A 16,460-nucleotide genomic window follows, 5' to 3' on the forward strand; every position below is an offset into this window, starting at 1 on the left:
TGCTCACTGCATCGCAAAACATCTTTCTGAACTTTCACAGTATTCAACTGGAATTTCTGTATAAGTAGCATTATATATCTGAACTATGTATTATATTACCAAACTATGACAAAATAAAATTGATATGATCTCGTTTCTCATGTATGGTGTCAAATTTTGTTAGTTTTGTAAAAATGGGTGCTAGCTCAGCAGTTATAAGCAAAAAAAACCAGATGAGAATGGGAATTTTTATAAGAAACATCCCTTTGTGAATGTATGTGCAATTTTCACAAAAATGCATACAAACATGTATGTTTGCATTTTTTGTATGTATGTTTGTATGCAAACATGTATGTAAACAAAAGTATGTCTAATATTTTGTGAAAGTTAAAAACTATTTTCGGCTTTTTATGTGATATAGGGTTTATCAAAAACATTTTTTTTAATTTTTGTCGCCCCCTAAAAACATTCGTGATTGAATCAGCACTGCAAGTGTGAGATCAAGCAGGCCCAAAATCAGAGACTGATTCGTCCAATAAGTAAATTCATCTCCGAAATCAATTTAATTTGTAAAGAGGTTCCCGACTTATTATTCAGGGAAATCGAAATGATAAAAGTTTAATTTTTTTCATTCTCTCACAGAAAATATGAATCTCGGCACTATTTTGGCACTTTCGTCTTTTAACTTTTGCTTAGGCCGGTATTACACTGTAAATATTTTTTTACAAAACTTGGGGAGGGGAATACCGATAAGCCTAGTGGAAACATTCGTGCTGCGCTTAGATTTTATACAGTCGTGAGCATACTCGAGAAAAACGGCAAAAAATTTTATCAAATGCCAAATAAATATTTATACTTTGTTGTTCCGGCTGGAATCGATAAATGAATGCATTGAATCTTTTCTTTTGACAAATTTTGAAAAAAAAAAAAAACTTGTTTTAGTTTCGTTTTTGAATTAATTAAAAAAAATTGAATATTAATCAACCGAAAAAGGAAATGAATAGGTAAAATAATTTATAAAAATTAATGAATTATATCAGAAAAATTTCCTAAAACAAAACACATTATCTAAGTTAGGTGAAGGAAGATGAACCGCATTGCAATGGGGGGGGGGGCGTAGGATGTTAAAAAAAGTTTAAGAACCACACTGTTTTAGACCAGTGATTCTTAACCAGGGGTGCAGGAAAACATTTTTAAGGGTGCAAAATGGAGACAAATAAGTTGTGACATGCTGATTAGTCTGGGAAATCGAAATAACACAAAAAATCTGATATTCCAATTGAAAAATGCGAATCATACCTATATTTTGACACCTCATTTCTTAGCTTTTGCTCTCAAAAATTTGTTTCTTGAAATGTAAATGTTCCCAGCTTGAAGGGATTTAGAGAACATACTCATATACGTAATTTTCAGATACCTTTTGCTAAGTTTAATTTGCCGTTTACGATGACTATAGATCGATTACTTCTTTATCTTACTTCTACGAATGATTGAAATTCAGTGCAAGATGATTTCCTTAAAATGCGAGTCGGCGCAAGTTTTCAAATGGAATTTCAAAATTCTGGTTCAGAACAATTTTTGTGTGCTCAATTGGAACCATTTCCAGAGCTAGAGAAGAAAGGCACAGCAAATACTTCTACCTTAAAATTCTTGTTCGAGAAAAACCAGGAATCGCTTGAATGTAAGTGATATTATGCGGATAGCCTCCCCCCACTTCAAACAAAGAACCTAAGTTTCAATATATTATTATGAAAAAAACAATAATTTAGTCATTAAAAATTGACATGTAGAGAGTGATTTTAATTTTGTTGCGTCGATACCTGTGCGCTTTTTTTCTTCGGAAAAATTAGTTTTGCAATTATCTTTTAACTACAATTTTTTAAACTGTTATTTAGTAGGTAATTAAAAGAATTAATTACAAAAAGGGTGCAAGAAGATGAGTCATATTGCTCTGAGGGTTGCGAGAAACAATGCAAGGTTAAGAACCACTGGTCCGAAATGACCATTTGTAGCGCTTAAAAAAAAAAAGGAGATTATTCTGATCGATCGTCAAAAGGTATTTCATGGCGTAAACGATCTCTTTCCATCTCTACTTTTATCTTTCTTCTTCGCATACTTTTTTTTTGCACAAATATCCTTCCGCGTCTTACACGAAATTTTATCTCATTACGAGAAAATATTACGTCATGGATCGCCTGACTCAAAGGACAAACGAGCTCACAGCTGTTGCTGCTGCTCAGGCCCCCCTCCCCCCGTCCCCATTCAAGAGATCTCTTAGAGCTATCTAAAGAGATCTCTTGAGATATATCCAAAGAGATCTCTTAAGATTTTATCGGTCAAGAATATCATTAGAGACACTGGGATAACAATAACAGCAGACGTTGGATAACATTTAATCTGTCCCTTGGTTGTAAGTTTTTCACATATTTCAGTAATACTTGGTGTACAAATTTGAACTATGGACTTTGGCTTCCTATTTCACAACCAGGGGAAAAAATCGGAATCTGCATTAACCAGCGCAAATTTGCGATAAACAGGGCAAAAAAAAAACACGTCAAGACAGAGAGAGAGAGATAGCCATACCACACCAAGTCAGGGTAATGAGGAATTTCCTCACATTAGCATTCATGAAGTCGTTCTCTTGTGATCGTTCTATCTGATTACAATAAGCTCCAAAATTCAGTTGTTCTAAATGGAGGTTGTTTTTATTCTTAAAATATGCAGGGTGTTCTGTAAGTCTTAATTCGGCCTTTATCTCATCAACCGTTCGTCGTAGAGGTATGGTTCGATCTTAAAAAAATGCTCAAAATATGTTCAAGAATCACTCTGTACCAATTTCAAGAGTGAAAATACAGTGTGTCATAAAAAAAGATTTAAATTGTTAACGGTACCCCCTGTCCTCTAACTTCCAATTAAAGAACTGCCCTGTCTCTTCTGAGGATAACAAAAAAAAAAAAAAAAATTCAGCGTTTTTAAGTGCAATATTCGCCGAGATACAATCGGCCCCGCTTAATCGGATAGCAAAGATTCCAGCACACAATATCCGATTAAGCGGGGGTATCCAATGGCGCAGGGAACAATTCAATTGTCATTCTACAACGTAAGTATAGTTTGTATATTGAAAACTGATGAAAAAAGGATCAATGTTAATAAAGCTTTTCGAATAAATCAGACATCAAAAATGATATGATGTATAATTATACAATGAGATATCACACCTATGATATTTACTTTTCATTAGGGAAGTTAGCGCCTTCTGTTGGCTCAATGGAGAACAAAAACATAATAATCAAATGTACGTATTGAAGTTAATTTGAATACTTGGAGGATAGCACCTACTTTCAAATGTGTTTTTTTAATCTTAACTTGTAACATATTTAATTAATTCCAAATGTTTCATTCATTAAAAACACTGTTCGAATAGTTGTTGATGTGTCATAAAAGTGAACGTTTGAAGCGTAGTATTCGTTAAGCGGGGAACTTCACATTTTTCTCTGTGGGAGAAACGTTTGTGCCGGAGGATTTTATCCGTTTAAGCGGCCTGAGTGCGGGCATTTCGATTCCAAAATCGGAGAAACGTTTTGAAAGAACGCCATAAACTAACGAAAAAGGTTTCTTTTTTTTCATTTATGCTGTCTTTTTCCAACTTTTCTCCGATTTTGAATTCAAATATCTCAACGATTATTGCCTTTAGAAACATGGGAATTTTTTGTTCTGTCTCAGGAGAGACAGGGTAAAAACTTTCTAATTGGAAGTTAGATGACAGGGTTACCGTATCAAAAGTTAGATTTTTTTTATTATATGTATTGAAACTGGTACAGAGTGATTCCTGGACGCATTTTGAGCATTTTTTAAATTGAAACCATACCTCTAAGGTTGATGAGATCAAGGCCGAATTAGAGCTCACAAGACACCCTGTATAATTTCCGGAAATATTTAGAAATCCAACGAGGAAAAATTGTATTCTCAAAATTTCTCCGTTGAACTGGAAACGACGCGGTTGATTCATCGTTCAACCGCTAAATATCGACAGATAAATCGATTGAAATCAGAGGCGTGTCCTCAGTGGGAAGGGGTTCAGCGGGCTATTGCCCAGGGCGGAAAATTCGAAGAATTATAGGTCAAGAAAATTAATAGAAGGAAAGATGGGTGTCAAAATTTGGATGGCTCACTGAAACCATAAATCCGCTTTTGCTAGAGAGTGAAAGACTAGGCCAAAAGAGGGGACCCAGAGCATGTGAGTGACAAAAAAAAAGTTTTGCGGGTAAATTTTTGGGCGATGAATTGTTGCAAAATCACCTATAGAACATGTGGTGTTCTATAGGTGGTGTTTATTGTTGGCGGCGAATTGTTTGTCGCTAAATTTTCGGGCGGAGAGTTGTTTGTAGGTAGATTTTCATGGTGAATTTTCTGTAAATTTTGAAACACTTCCAGCGCAACTGGTGGCATACATTTTTGATGTTTTTCTTTCTAATGGTATAGAACGAGTGATCAAAAGAAGACAGTGAGTGAATACGTCACTGCCGTATCACAAAAGTAAGCAAGAGACATTCTTCAAAAACTTTAAGATGAATATACACGGCTTCTCAAGAGACATTGTTGATATTGTCTTTGAAGAATTGGGATAATCCGATCAAGTAAAATCTATCCATCCATTCAAAGGGAAAATAAATAGAGTATTTGGTGAGAGATTTAGTTAGCACGATAAGAAAAAGATAAGAGTCCTCACTCATATACATACACAGAATGCGATATAAGTCGAGAGAGAGCTTATCTTATATTCTTGTTCACGTGAGTTGGCTGCTCCTTCTCTTTAGAACGATTCATCATTCAGAATCGATTCTTCACGGGAGTTGATATAGGTCTGTTTCGGTTTTCTGCACGATTCATACTAACGATACCGACATTATCGTCTCTGATTATAATTCTAGAGAAAAATTTTGTTATGGATGGGGGTTTTGGAATCACGATTCAGGTATAAACTGTGCCTTTTTGACTGAAACTCTCCCTTCTCTTTTGGTTACAATAATAACTGTACTATCGACTCCAGAGGCTTATTTACTGAGTGGCTCAGCGAGCTATAGCCCAGGGTGGAACATCCAGAGGGCGAAATTTGAGGAATGAGTTGTTGAAAAAATTCGTAAAATGGGAGAAGGACAGTAAAATTTGTACAAACACCATAAATCTGCCTCTGCCGAGAGAGCGCGGAAGTAGGTCAGTGAGTGACCAAACGGAAGATTAACCTAGAGAACAAGGGGCCAGGTCAGTGAGTGACCCATTGAGAACTTGGTCGGTGAGCGATAAAAAGAGGGACGTAGAGCACGAGCAAGCATGAGAAGAACCGAATGAATGATCTAGACCGCAAGAAACTAAGTCAGTGAGCGACGAAAAGAGTTACCGATAGATTGTTCGAGAAGGTGAGTGGCCTATAGAATGAGGAACCAAGTCAATGAGTGACCTATAGAATGAGGAACCAAGTCAATGAGTGACCAAAATGAGTAACCAGAGACAGAGTCGTATTTACAGGGGCGTGTGAGATAAGCCAATAACTCCTATTCATACCCTGTATAGGATACTATGTTTTTGATGTATTGGCTAAAAAAGCGGTCTATGGCAATAACTTATACAGATCAATGTACGTATACAGGAAAAATATATTGGCTATGGCCCAGGGAGGCAAACTTTAAGAATGAGCGGTCAAGAAAAATGGACTAGAATGGGGGAAGAGCGGCAAAATTTGTGTAGCCCGCAGCCGACGAAACCATAAATCCGTCTCATTGAAATCAGTGTTTCAACGAGGTTGAATGACTCATTTGACACATTAAAAACAGGGTTTTTTTAGGTTTTAGTTTAGTTTTTAACCTTTAGTTTCTTTTACTTAGGAGTTTTCTGAAACGACTTTCGGAACCGGAAAACCAATAGAACTATGGTTTTTACCCTAACCAGGAAAAACATCCAACACGTATTCGATCAAGTTGATGTGCATCTGCATGGAAATATTCCGTTTCAAGTCAGATGTTTAAACAAGTTTCAGAATGTTCTAATATTTCAAACAAAAGAGTACAAGTAATTTTGCATCCATTCAATCTACTTTAAGCCAGTTTTTTTTCCACCGATATGTTGAAGAACCTCTTAGCAGATAGAAGTGCAAATTACATCCATGCTATAAATTTTGGCTTAGCATGATGGTTAATAGGATCTGAGGTATGAACGTAAGTAATTGCACGGAACTTTCATTTAAACCAAAAAAGGCAGAAAAATTTATGTGCATGTTAAGCGTTCAATATTGTGAAGAAGAAAACGAATGTAAAAAGAGAGAGAAAAATATTTAAAAAAAACCCAAAAAGATCAAAAAAGTAATCATTCACAGCTTCATGTCCACCAAGAAAGTAGGTCGATCGCTCACTTGAACCGGTAGATGCAATTTCCACACAACTTTATTGCGGTTATACCAAATTGGTAACTTGCCACAGGTCCGTAATACTAGATGCGAGGCCCGGTGCGAAAAAAATAATAGCTTGGCCAGAGGCGTATTAATAATTTGGGGCCCCTTATCCCCGATTTTATATATTCTGTGGAACAGGTGGAGAGAATCGGCCTGAAAAAACCACACATTGTTACAAAATGTCCAAGGTGCTGAAAAATATTCATATACGAAAAAATGTAGACAATGTAAATTAACTAAATTAATGAATTTGGAACGTCTGTGTGTGTGTGTGTGTGTGTGTGTGTGTGTGTGTGTGTGTGTGTGTGTGTGTGTGTGTGTGTGTGTGTGTGTGTGTGTGTGTGTGTGTGTGTGTGTGTGTGTGTGTGTGTGTGTGTGTGAAAATTTGGAAGAAAGACATAATTGAAGTAATAAAAAAGTAAATTAAAATTACATCCTAATGGAAAAGATCTTCTGAAAAATAATGAAAATTCAAAATCCCCATGAATTGAAAATTAGGAAAATAATTGGCAGAGATAATTACAGCAGCCATGAAAATTCAGAATATAGGAAAGAAATAATTCCAGCAACAATGGAAATTATTCGGAATAAAAAAAATATAAATAATTATGATTAAATTCCAGAATTATTTCTTTCTAGATGAAAATGCAGAATTCTGGGATTATTTCTCACTAGTTAATTTGCAGATTTCCAGATTTTATGAAAGAAATTACAATTACCGCAAGTGCCACCTTCCTCCAGAAACGCGGGCCCGGTGCGACCTCACCTTTCACACACCTCTAAGGGCGGCTTTGAATATATTGCACATGCTCTATGCCAACGTGCCCCTCAGCTGGAATGCCAACTTACTTTAACATTACTCTTCACACAAGGGGGCTGCCTCACAGTTCCACAAAAGTTTCATGAAGCATTTCAGCACTTGAATTCAAAACGTTTTCAACCATTCTACCATTCAATCACATTTGTTGAAAATTTCTCAATATACTGTATTTCATGGGCTTCGCAGAATCGTAAGAGCTTTGAGTGAAAAAAAGAAAAAAAAGGGGGGGGGGATGGCGGGTAAGCCCAGGTCGATAAGATGCTCGCCTAAAGTACCAAAGGATGTTTAGAGGTGTCGCGAGTTCGATACCCGGTTCGTCCTTGTCGGAAAACTTTCCTCACACAGGGGTACAACAAAAAGCGGCGACATGACCGCAGAAAACATAATTGGCAATAAATTGTAGATCCCGGTCTAATTAGCCCTCGTGTGCAGAAAATGACCGTGGTGCGATCAAAAATGATCAAATGAAGGGAAAAACATTCTTTCCCCTCGCAGAATATCAGGAACTTTGCTGTCCTTTCTCTCTGGGAACTCTCATCACACTGAAACTATAATGGATCACACGCAACACCCTCAGGTGTTTTGACAGTGGCGGTACTAGCACTCAGTGCTCACTGCGGTAGAAAAGTGAAGCCGTATGTCAACTTCTCCATATGCCAACTAGTCCGCTGTCCCTTACGGACTAGTTGCCCCAAAGTTGCCCGGGGCAACTTTTGACGACTCGTGTGAAGATGATCAAAGGCAGTGCTCGCGACTCGAAAAAGGTTGAAGACCCCCCCCCCCCCCTGTTCTAATGTTTTGAAACGAACGTGTGTTGGCGGCTTTTCGATAGAATGCTTTCGTACAGCGAATCCGATTCCCTGCCGCCGATAGAACAATCGAACCTACCGATTGGATTGTAGCAGGCAACACTGCGGTGAAGTAGGAAGATAAATAACATCGATACAGCAATTGAAAAGATTATTTGAAAACAGTATAAGAAAACATTTCAAGGAGATCGAGGTCGTGAACTTCGTGTCAATGTTGAAGCCCGTAAACGTCCGACTGTTTATTTGTTTGTAGGCACTTATATGCGTCGTTTATATTGGTATTATTATCGAATCGAATGTTCGATGAGGATGGAGATTCCATCCTCCTTAAAGAGATGAGGATGGTGCACATACATATCCTCGAATTTTTTGTTCATCACAAACTCAAGAAGAGGGGGGAAACTGAAACTTTAGGCTAGGGCAGAAGGGAGGTTGTGCCTTGACCTCAAGTGCAAAGGAACGAGAAAAACACGACACAAAATACACACAGATCTGCTTGGAAAAGAAAAACGACGGATGGTTTACATTCTAGAATCTTGGTGTTATATAATCGCCGATCTCCTTAACTTTTTCAAGAGATCTCTTAGAGGAGGAAGCTCCTGACGTCAGTTTGTGCCCAAGTAGGGAAAGATCAATGCGAGAACGTAATAATAATGATAACAGATGATAAAAACCGAATTCTCTCACGCGATATTCACGCAGAAAAGATTTGTGTAGAGAAAAAATACTATATAAATCCTATTTATATCTTTGTAAGTTCTTCCAAACATTGGCTGTTACTCGCTCATGAATGAACTATTCCGTACCCAGCACTTCGCACTAATTTTGTGTATATCTTATGGTATTTGTGGTCTTTTGCAAACGCTCCATTAATGTTTATGTAATTTATGCAAAGGCTGTACGTAATGTATTTTAGTGTTTTCGGTCCTTTTGTAAAGGCTTTATATTTTTTGCAAGGCTCGCTTTAAGGTTGTGTTCGCTTGAAGGGTGTGTTGGGACTTGAGGAGCTTATTTTCGAAAACGGATCATTTCCACTTTCGCTAAATTTTCTCAGACTTTTGTTTACTCTACACAAACACACACACATGCTTCACACATACATGTACAAACTTGTCTTCCTCCTTCACAACGCCTCAGAAAGGCTATTTGTAAGTCGTCAGACATCCTCGTTGGGCTGGGAAACGACGAAATAAATTAAATTCTGTTCTGTTTTTACATTAAACATACCAAATGTAGTGCATTATTCTAGGAGATAAAAATATTGTAAGTCGTGAAGTAGCCTTCTTGGGCGACGCAACAGCAAAAAAAGGGGAAAAAATCCGATGAAAATTTATAAGTTTCATGTTAAGCTGAAGATTTTGATGCTGGGTAATATTCAGAAACGCATTAATGGCTTTTCCGCCTGTGGGATACACAAATTTTGCCGCCTTTTCGTCCTAACTTTCTTCACTACTCTTTCACCAAATTCGTGTGATATAAACAATTTCACCTCCCCCCCCCCCCCACCTTCTGCAAGTACACTTCTGTCTCTAAGCCACTCTCATGCTCACACACTCTCTGTCATTCGCATATACGTTTGAATACTGTTTTTGTCACTCAGATACTTGCGCACGCTATAGGTCACTCTTTTGGTTGCTCACTGATATTGTTCCTTGCTTTAAAGGTCACACTCTTTTGATCATTTACACGTGCTCTAGGTTATTTAAATACTTGCAGGCCCTCTAGATCATTGTTTTGGTTACTCAGAAGCTTTCACACGCTCTAGATCACTCTTTTCCCATTCAAATGCTTTCACACACCCCTAGGTCACTCTTTTGGTCATTCACACGATTGCTCACGCTCCAAGTCGATCTTCTGCTCACTCCCGTCCTTACTGCAAACTCTGTAGGTCACTCACAGACCTAGTCCCTTGCTGTCTGGGCAGATGCGGATTTATTGAGGTTTATACAAATGTTGTTGCTCCCTTCCCCAATTCTACTAACTTTCTTGGCCACTCATTCCTCAAATTTGCCACTGTCTCCGAACTTACCAGCCTGGGCTATGAGAATACCAAGACCCCCGCCCATGTAAATACGCCACTGTGTATCTTCCCTCATTTCAAAATTCCTTCATGAAGATATTATCTTTCACAACACTTTATCCGATGTTTAATCTTCTTGAGAGATACGTAAAAAATGCATTGCTATTTACTTACAGAAGCTTATTTTTGTACACCATGAAAATGAGTGCGTATTAAAGATACATATTTCGTTCGTAAACATACGATTGACGTCATTTATTGGAAAATAGCCATTAAATCGCTGTCGTTGTAATAACCTAAAACGCATATTGTGCCGAATCGGCGATTTTGCGCATTCTATTCTTCACGATGTAATAGACATCTCCATGGGCCACCTCCATAACCAACCATGGGACCCTCCACCCACTCTGTCTCCATGGACCCTCCACCCACTCTGTCTCCTTGGAGCAGGGGGGTTTTCGATGCGTGGCACGTGGTTCGGATTTTGCCCACGCAGCTTTTTTGTCGTGTCTCACCGATAATTTTCAGAAAATAGTTGAAAACATTGAAAAACGATCAATTCTAGGATAAACGAAAGAAATAATTTCGGAATTGATGAAAACTCAGAATAAATTTTTAAAGAAATAATTCCAGAATAGGAGAAAATTCAGAGAATTGCTGAGAGAAATAATTCCAGAATTTTTTAAACTAATGATTTCAGAATTAGTGAAAGAAATAACTTTTAATCAAAGAGAGAAATAATTTCGTCATTTCTGACAGAAATAATTTCACAGCCTATGAAATAATAATTGCATAATAATAATTATGCAATTATTTCAAGATATAGAGAGGAATGATTTCAAGATGTATTGAGAAGGAAAATAATTTCAGAATTACTGAAATAATTAATTAAAGAATCATTCAAACTGATTTCAGATTAAAATTAATCTCAAAATTAATTAATTAAATCAGTGATTAATCATAAACTTTTTCAGAATTAATGAAAAAAAAATATTTTAAAACTAATCGAAATTGAAAAAAGAAATAATTTCAGAATGAATTAAATTCTTCAATCATTTTTGTCCCTGTTTGACTCGGGTCCCCATTGGCTGCTCCGATCAAGATGTCACTGAATTGTATGAGTTGGTGGCCCGCAAGTACAATGGGAAGCCCACCGTATGTTAAAGGTTGAAGACCCCTGCCATAAAGGCTATAAGGTGGATACCCCGAGGGGTGTGGGCCGTGGTGGAAGAATATATAATGAAACGCCATTCCCACTCCCCCCCCCCCCCTCGGTTCGCAACTAGAGAAGGGAGAGCATCCGGGTCTGGTGCTGCACCTTAAGGGGAGGAGAGTGCAATTCCCCGTTTTAGCCGCTGTGGTCGTCGAGTGGTCATAGTGACGGACTCGCATCGCGAGGACCCGGGTTCGAGCCCCACTGTCACTACAGTGGTGGTCGGCTGAAGTTGGTTTTCTGTGGTTCCCAACTTCGAGGCGCAAATGCGAACCGATCTCCCCGTCAAAAAGTCTCGCCACAGAGAGCAACAGTCCTACAAACAGTACAAATATTCAGTCACTACACATCACTCATTTCACTTCTGAGATATAGATGGCAGCACTGAAAAATCATACACATCACTCATTTCACTTCTGAGATGGCAGCACTGAAAAATCATACACAACACTAGATACGCACTCAGACTGTTAGGTACACGCACTTACCTATGGCAATAGACCCGAGTCGTGCTCGGTTTGGGAAAAAAAAAGAAAATTCACCGTTTTAGTATTCTTTCAACAATACAAGGTTGCCGTCAGAATGCGTGCTTGCTTGGGTGACCAAGTATCTACTTGCGGCCCTCGACCATTTCACGCACACACAAGGCTAATCAGAGATTATCATACCGAAGCTGATTCTGGAACGGCAATAACTCCTTGAATCTCACCTAGAGACCTGTCGAACCGTAGATTTGTAGTATCGGTATATCTGTAATGCGTAGGTATCGGTAGATGGGACAGGAAAAAGAAGACAATGTTCCAGGCTTCTGCGTTGTGTATTGGATGGCTGTGTTTTCTAATGCAAAGCGTTATTTAGAAGCGTTGCATTTTAGGAAATGCCCACTGAAGATTCTCACTGAGTCCCATACACCAGGAGTTCTCAGTGCACTTCCCAAGGGCTCCGTGGTCCCTCTATGACAGTAAAATATATCAATAGATTTGATAAATGAATAAGAAGAAGAAGAAAGAAGCCTATGGGGCTACGCCACGAAGATTAGGCTAAAAAACCACTCTGCGAGTCAAAAAAAAAAAAAAAAAAAAAAAAAAAGAAGGTTGAGAACAGCTGACCTAATGAAGTGCAAGTATGTGAGTGACCAAAAGGGTGTGCAAACACGTGGGTGGTCAAAAGAGGGGGTACCAGATTTCAGCGGCGTAGGAAAGGACGGGGCAGACATAAGTTTGGTGACAGAGAAGTCTGATAGTGGATAGTCCTGAGTGGAGTGTTTAAGATTGCGGCGGAGGAAGAAAACTTTGTTAAGACACTTCTGGTAAACGTAGTCAACGTGTTTGTTCCAACGTAGGTCGCGGCTGAGATTATGACACCGAGGTATTTGATATGTGAAACTTGGGATAACGTTAAATTATTGATGGAGTAGGAGTATTCGAGAGGAAGTAATTTACGGGTAACTTTCGTGTGGACGGTTTTTGAGATATCGATTGACATTTGCCATAAGGAACACCAGTCAGCGATGGAAGCCAGGTTATGTTAGAGAAGTTCTTGATCAGATTGATGGTGAATGATACGGTGAATCATGTGAGTGACCAAAATAGCAGCGTGCAAGCATGTGAATGATCAAAAGAGTACCCTAGAGGGTGTGTATGCATAAAAAGTGAGCAATAAAGTGAAAGCACGGGGATGACTAAAAAAGGAATCTAAAGAGCGAGGAACCAAAACAGTGACCTAGACACTGTGCAAGCATGTGAATGACCAAAGATGGGATTAATTTATCGAACGACCACACAAGAATGTGCAAGCATATGAGCGGACAAAAAAGTGACCTGAATAATCAGCCATATCTTCGGAGGGGGGTGCTAGGCGAGCATTAGCCCAGGGCTGAAAATTCGAGGAGTGAATGGTCGAGAAAACTAGACCAGAATAGGAGAAACGCGGTAAAGTTATTTTTGTGGCCCACAGGCGGGCAAGACTGTAAGTCCGCCTCTGGTTGTAGCGCTCTGTCGTATGGCAATGATGTTCATTCAGTGAACTTAGATATACGTTGGTTTAACTCAAGGCTGGATAAATCAGAGGCATCAGGTCACCATATCCACTAAAAAATTGGTATTGGAGCCTGTGGAATTTTCTTTCTGTAGTCACTAAATATTGCAGGCTGAGAGCAACTCAAAATATTTGGAATTTATATCACGTATCTACCAACATGAAAGAGGATCACTATGCCCTGAAAAAGTCAAAAGAAGCATTATTTTAGACGTTTTTCTTCAGGTAAATTTTTTTTTGGCGCCTAAAAAATTGTTCTGGCGCCTAGATTTTTTTTTTTTGAGATTTTTCCAGTCCTGGTTTAACTAAGAGCGAGGGTCAGTTTATCGCTGAACAAATATTAAAGAACCTTAACTACTCCGGGAGATTCTCATTACCTGGAACAAAGTACAAAGAAACAGTGAAAGTCCATTTCCATATGTGTTATTGATATAGTGATAACGATAACAGCATTAACGATAACAAATTCATCTTTGGTTACAATAATGTAAACTAAACGAATCTCTTTTCCTTATCAAGCCGGGCAACATCAATGAATAGAAATAGCCATGGGGTCCTAATTCTCACGGCTATTGATTTAATTTACATTATATATATATTGAGAAAATTTAAAAAAATATATATTTTTACAGAAAACGCGAGATTTTGGAAATATTCGGCGGATGATTGTATATTCTGCTTTGCAAGGTATTTTCTCAGATAGAAGAATATTCTTAACAAATGAAATAAGTTAGATAAGGATTCTTTATCTAAGATCTCCACTCCCTTAATCTTTTGCCATTCTCTGCATCTCTGCTTATAAGCTAAAAGTTGAAGAGAATTCTTTTGAATGGCAACATAAAATAAGAGGAGGATAAGTTGCGCTGGACTGTTGAAGTTAGCGGGGCTTTATTACTCATTCTGCTTTTTATCAGGGGCTCAACGGTTCGGATCAACTGAATGAAGTACCTACTTGATTAAGTACCAACATTGAATTCACGCAGTGGTACTCAGAGGCGTCTTTATGTTTTTGCCTCCTGCTGCGGGCGACATGAATTTTGCCATCCTTCTCCCATTCTATATATAGGTAGTCTTGTCTACCCTTTCCGCGAATTCGCAACCCTATGCTATAGCCCGCTTCCTGCCCCCCCCCCCTCCTGCAAGTACACCTGTGTCTCTCACTCTTTTGGTCATTCACATGCTCACACACTCTCTAAGTCACTCTTTCAGCAATTCATATGCTCACACACTCTCTTACTCACTCTTTCAGCCATTCACATGTTTGCAGAGTGTTGTAGTCACTTTTCCAGCAATTCTTATACTCACACACTCTCTTAGTCACTCTTTCAGCCATTCACATGACTGCACACTATTTTGGACACTCACATGATTGCACATTCTCTTAGTCACTCTTTTGGACACTCACATGTTTGCACATTCTCTTAGTTACTCTTTTGGACACTCACGTGCTTGCACGCTGTTTTTATCACTAACAAGCTCGCACACTGTTTTGGTCACTCAAATGGTTTCACACTGTTTTGGTCGCTCAAATGGTTTCACACTGTTTTGGTCACTCAAATGCTTTCACACTGTTTTGGTCACTCAAATGGTTTCACACTGTTTTGGTCACTCACGTGCGTGCTGACTCTCTAGGTGTCACTCGTTTGGTCACTCATGGACCTAGGCTCTGGCCAGAGGCGGATTTATTGAGGGTTATACAAATTTCCCTTCCCTTCTTACTTGCTACAAGAATTTCTTAGCCTCTCATTCCTCAAATTTGTCACATCTCTGAGATTGCCGCCTTAGGCTTCGGCAGGCTAAGCCCTCCTGTAAATAGGCCACTGGTGTCACTGCGCCAGTGCGTATTTTTAAAGATAAACGGCGTCGCCTACTATATCAAAAAATTTCTGGACCAGTGTTTTTAAATGAAAACTCACGTGCTGCGTCAAAACTCACGTCAAATTCTCTAACTGAAAATACTAAATATATAGGGTTTACTGTGAAAATCCTGGTAACCCTCTTGGTCTCAGAGTCCAACGGGAACAAAATTACGATATTCGGCATTTTAGCAACCTCATAAAAAGTGTTTGGTCTCTCAAATTCTCGCTAAGGCTACCACTACGGGACTCCATCCCCTCTCCTACTGCAGCGAGGCTCCTAGGCTAGGATTTTTGGCAGGCCCTGGCCAGGTTTTTCACAGGGTTCCACTATAGTGAGCGAGAAAAACAAAAAAAGATAAGAATCGTCCCGCGTACCCGGCAGGAGCCTTGTCAGCCAGACTCTTGTGGGGCAATGGGAGCCACTGAGAGTTGCAAGATCTTCTATTATTTTTGTATACGCATAAAAAACGAATAAATTGTGGTGCTGATCGGATATCAGTCACGCCTTAATGGTAATAACCTAACAATTGTGCCACACTCTGCTTCTAAAAAGTGAAAAAATATTCTAATGCTCCGACAACGTTTGAGTGCCTCCTGGGAGCCGTTATTCACACTCCGAGGACCAGAGCTTGGTCAAATGGAGCATGAGTCTAAGGTTCACAAATTTTCAGGGCCTCAAACATGGCCGTGTTTAAGAGCATCACGTGGCCCCGTTCCAAGTGAATTTTCTGAGGCCCTATCTGGAAAATTCTTGAAAATTTCTTCCATATCTAATTTTTGTAAGGCCAATCCAGCTGTGGCCCATGCGTTAAGACGGCACGGGCCTCAAAATCGACTGATTTTGGTATTTTAGGCCGAGCCGCAACTAGATATTTTGTCAGCAGGGGCAAGCACGCATTTTGGCATTCCCGTGTATTGTAGAAAGAAGGTGAATTAGGTGCCCAGCCCCCTAAGTCTAGTGTCTGGCCACCAGACCCACCTGCTCTCCCCTAGTTGCGGCACTGATTTTAGGTACAGTCCACATGCCCCTTCCTCTGAAGACAACAAAGAAGACACACATAAGGCCCCTTTCACACGGAGCGGATGCGGACGCTGGTCGAGGCCGCAACCGCATGCCCTTTCACACGCCGCATCTTAAGTTTGGAATTCCTGCATAAAAACTATTTTTTTTGCAATTTTTGTAATTATTTTTCTCCTTCACCCCTGATTCAGAGTGCCCATAGGCAGCCTAGATCCATTCTTTGGTGGTTTAATCTAGAGCTCCATAGAATATGAGTA

The sequence above is a fragment of the Pholcus phalangioides genome, unplaced genomic scaffold, assembly GCF_987345545.1.
Source record: "Pholcus phalangioides strain wild (caught in Gottingen) unplaced genomic scaffold, Ppha-v1.0 ptg000016l_1, whole genome shotgun sequence".
NCBI lineage: Eukaryota > Metazoa > Arthropoda > Arachnida > Araneae > Pholcidae > Pholcus > Pholcus phalangioides.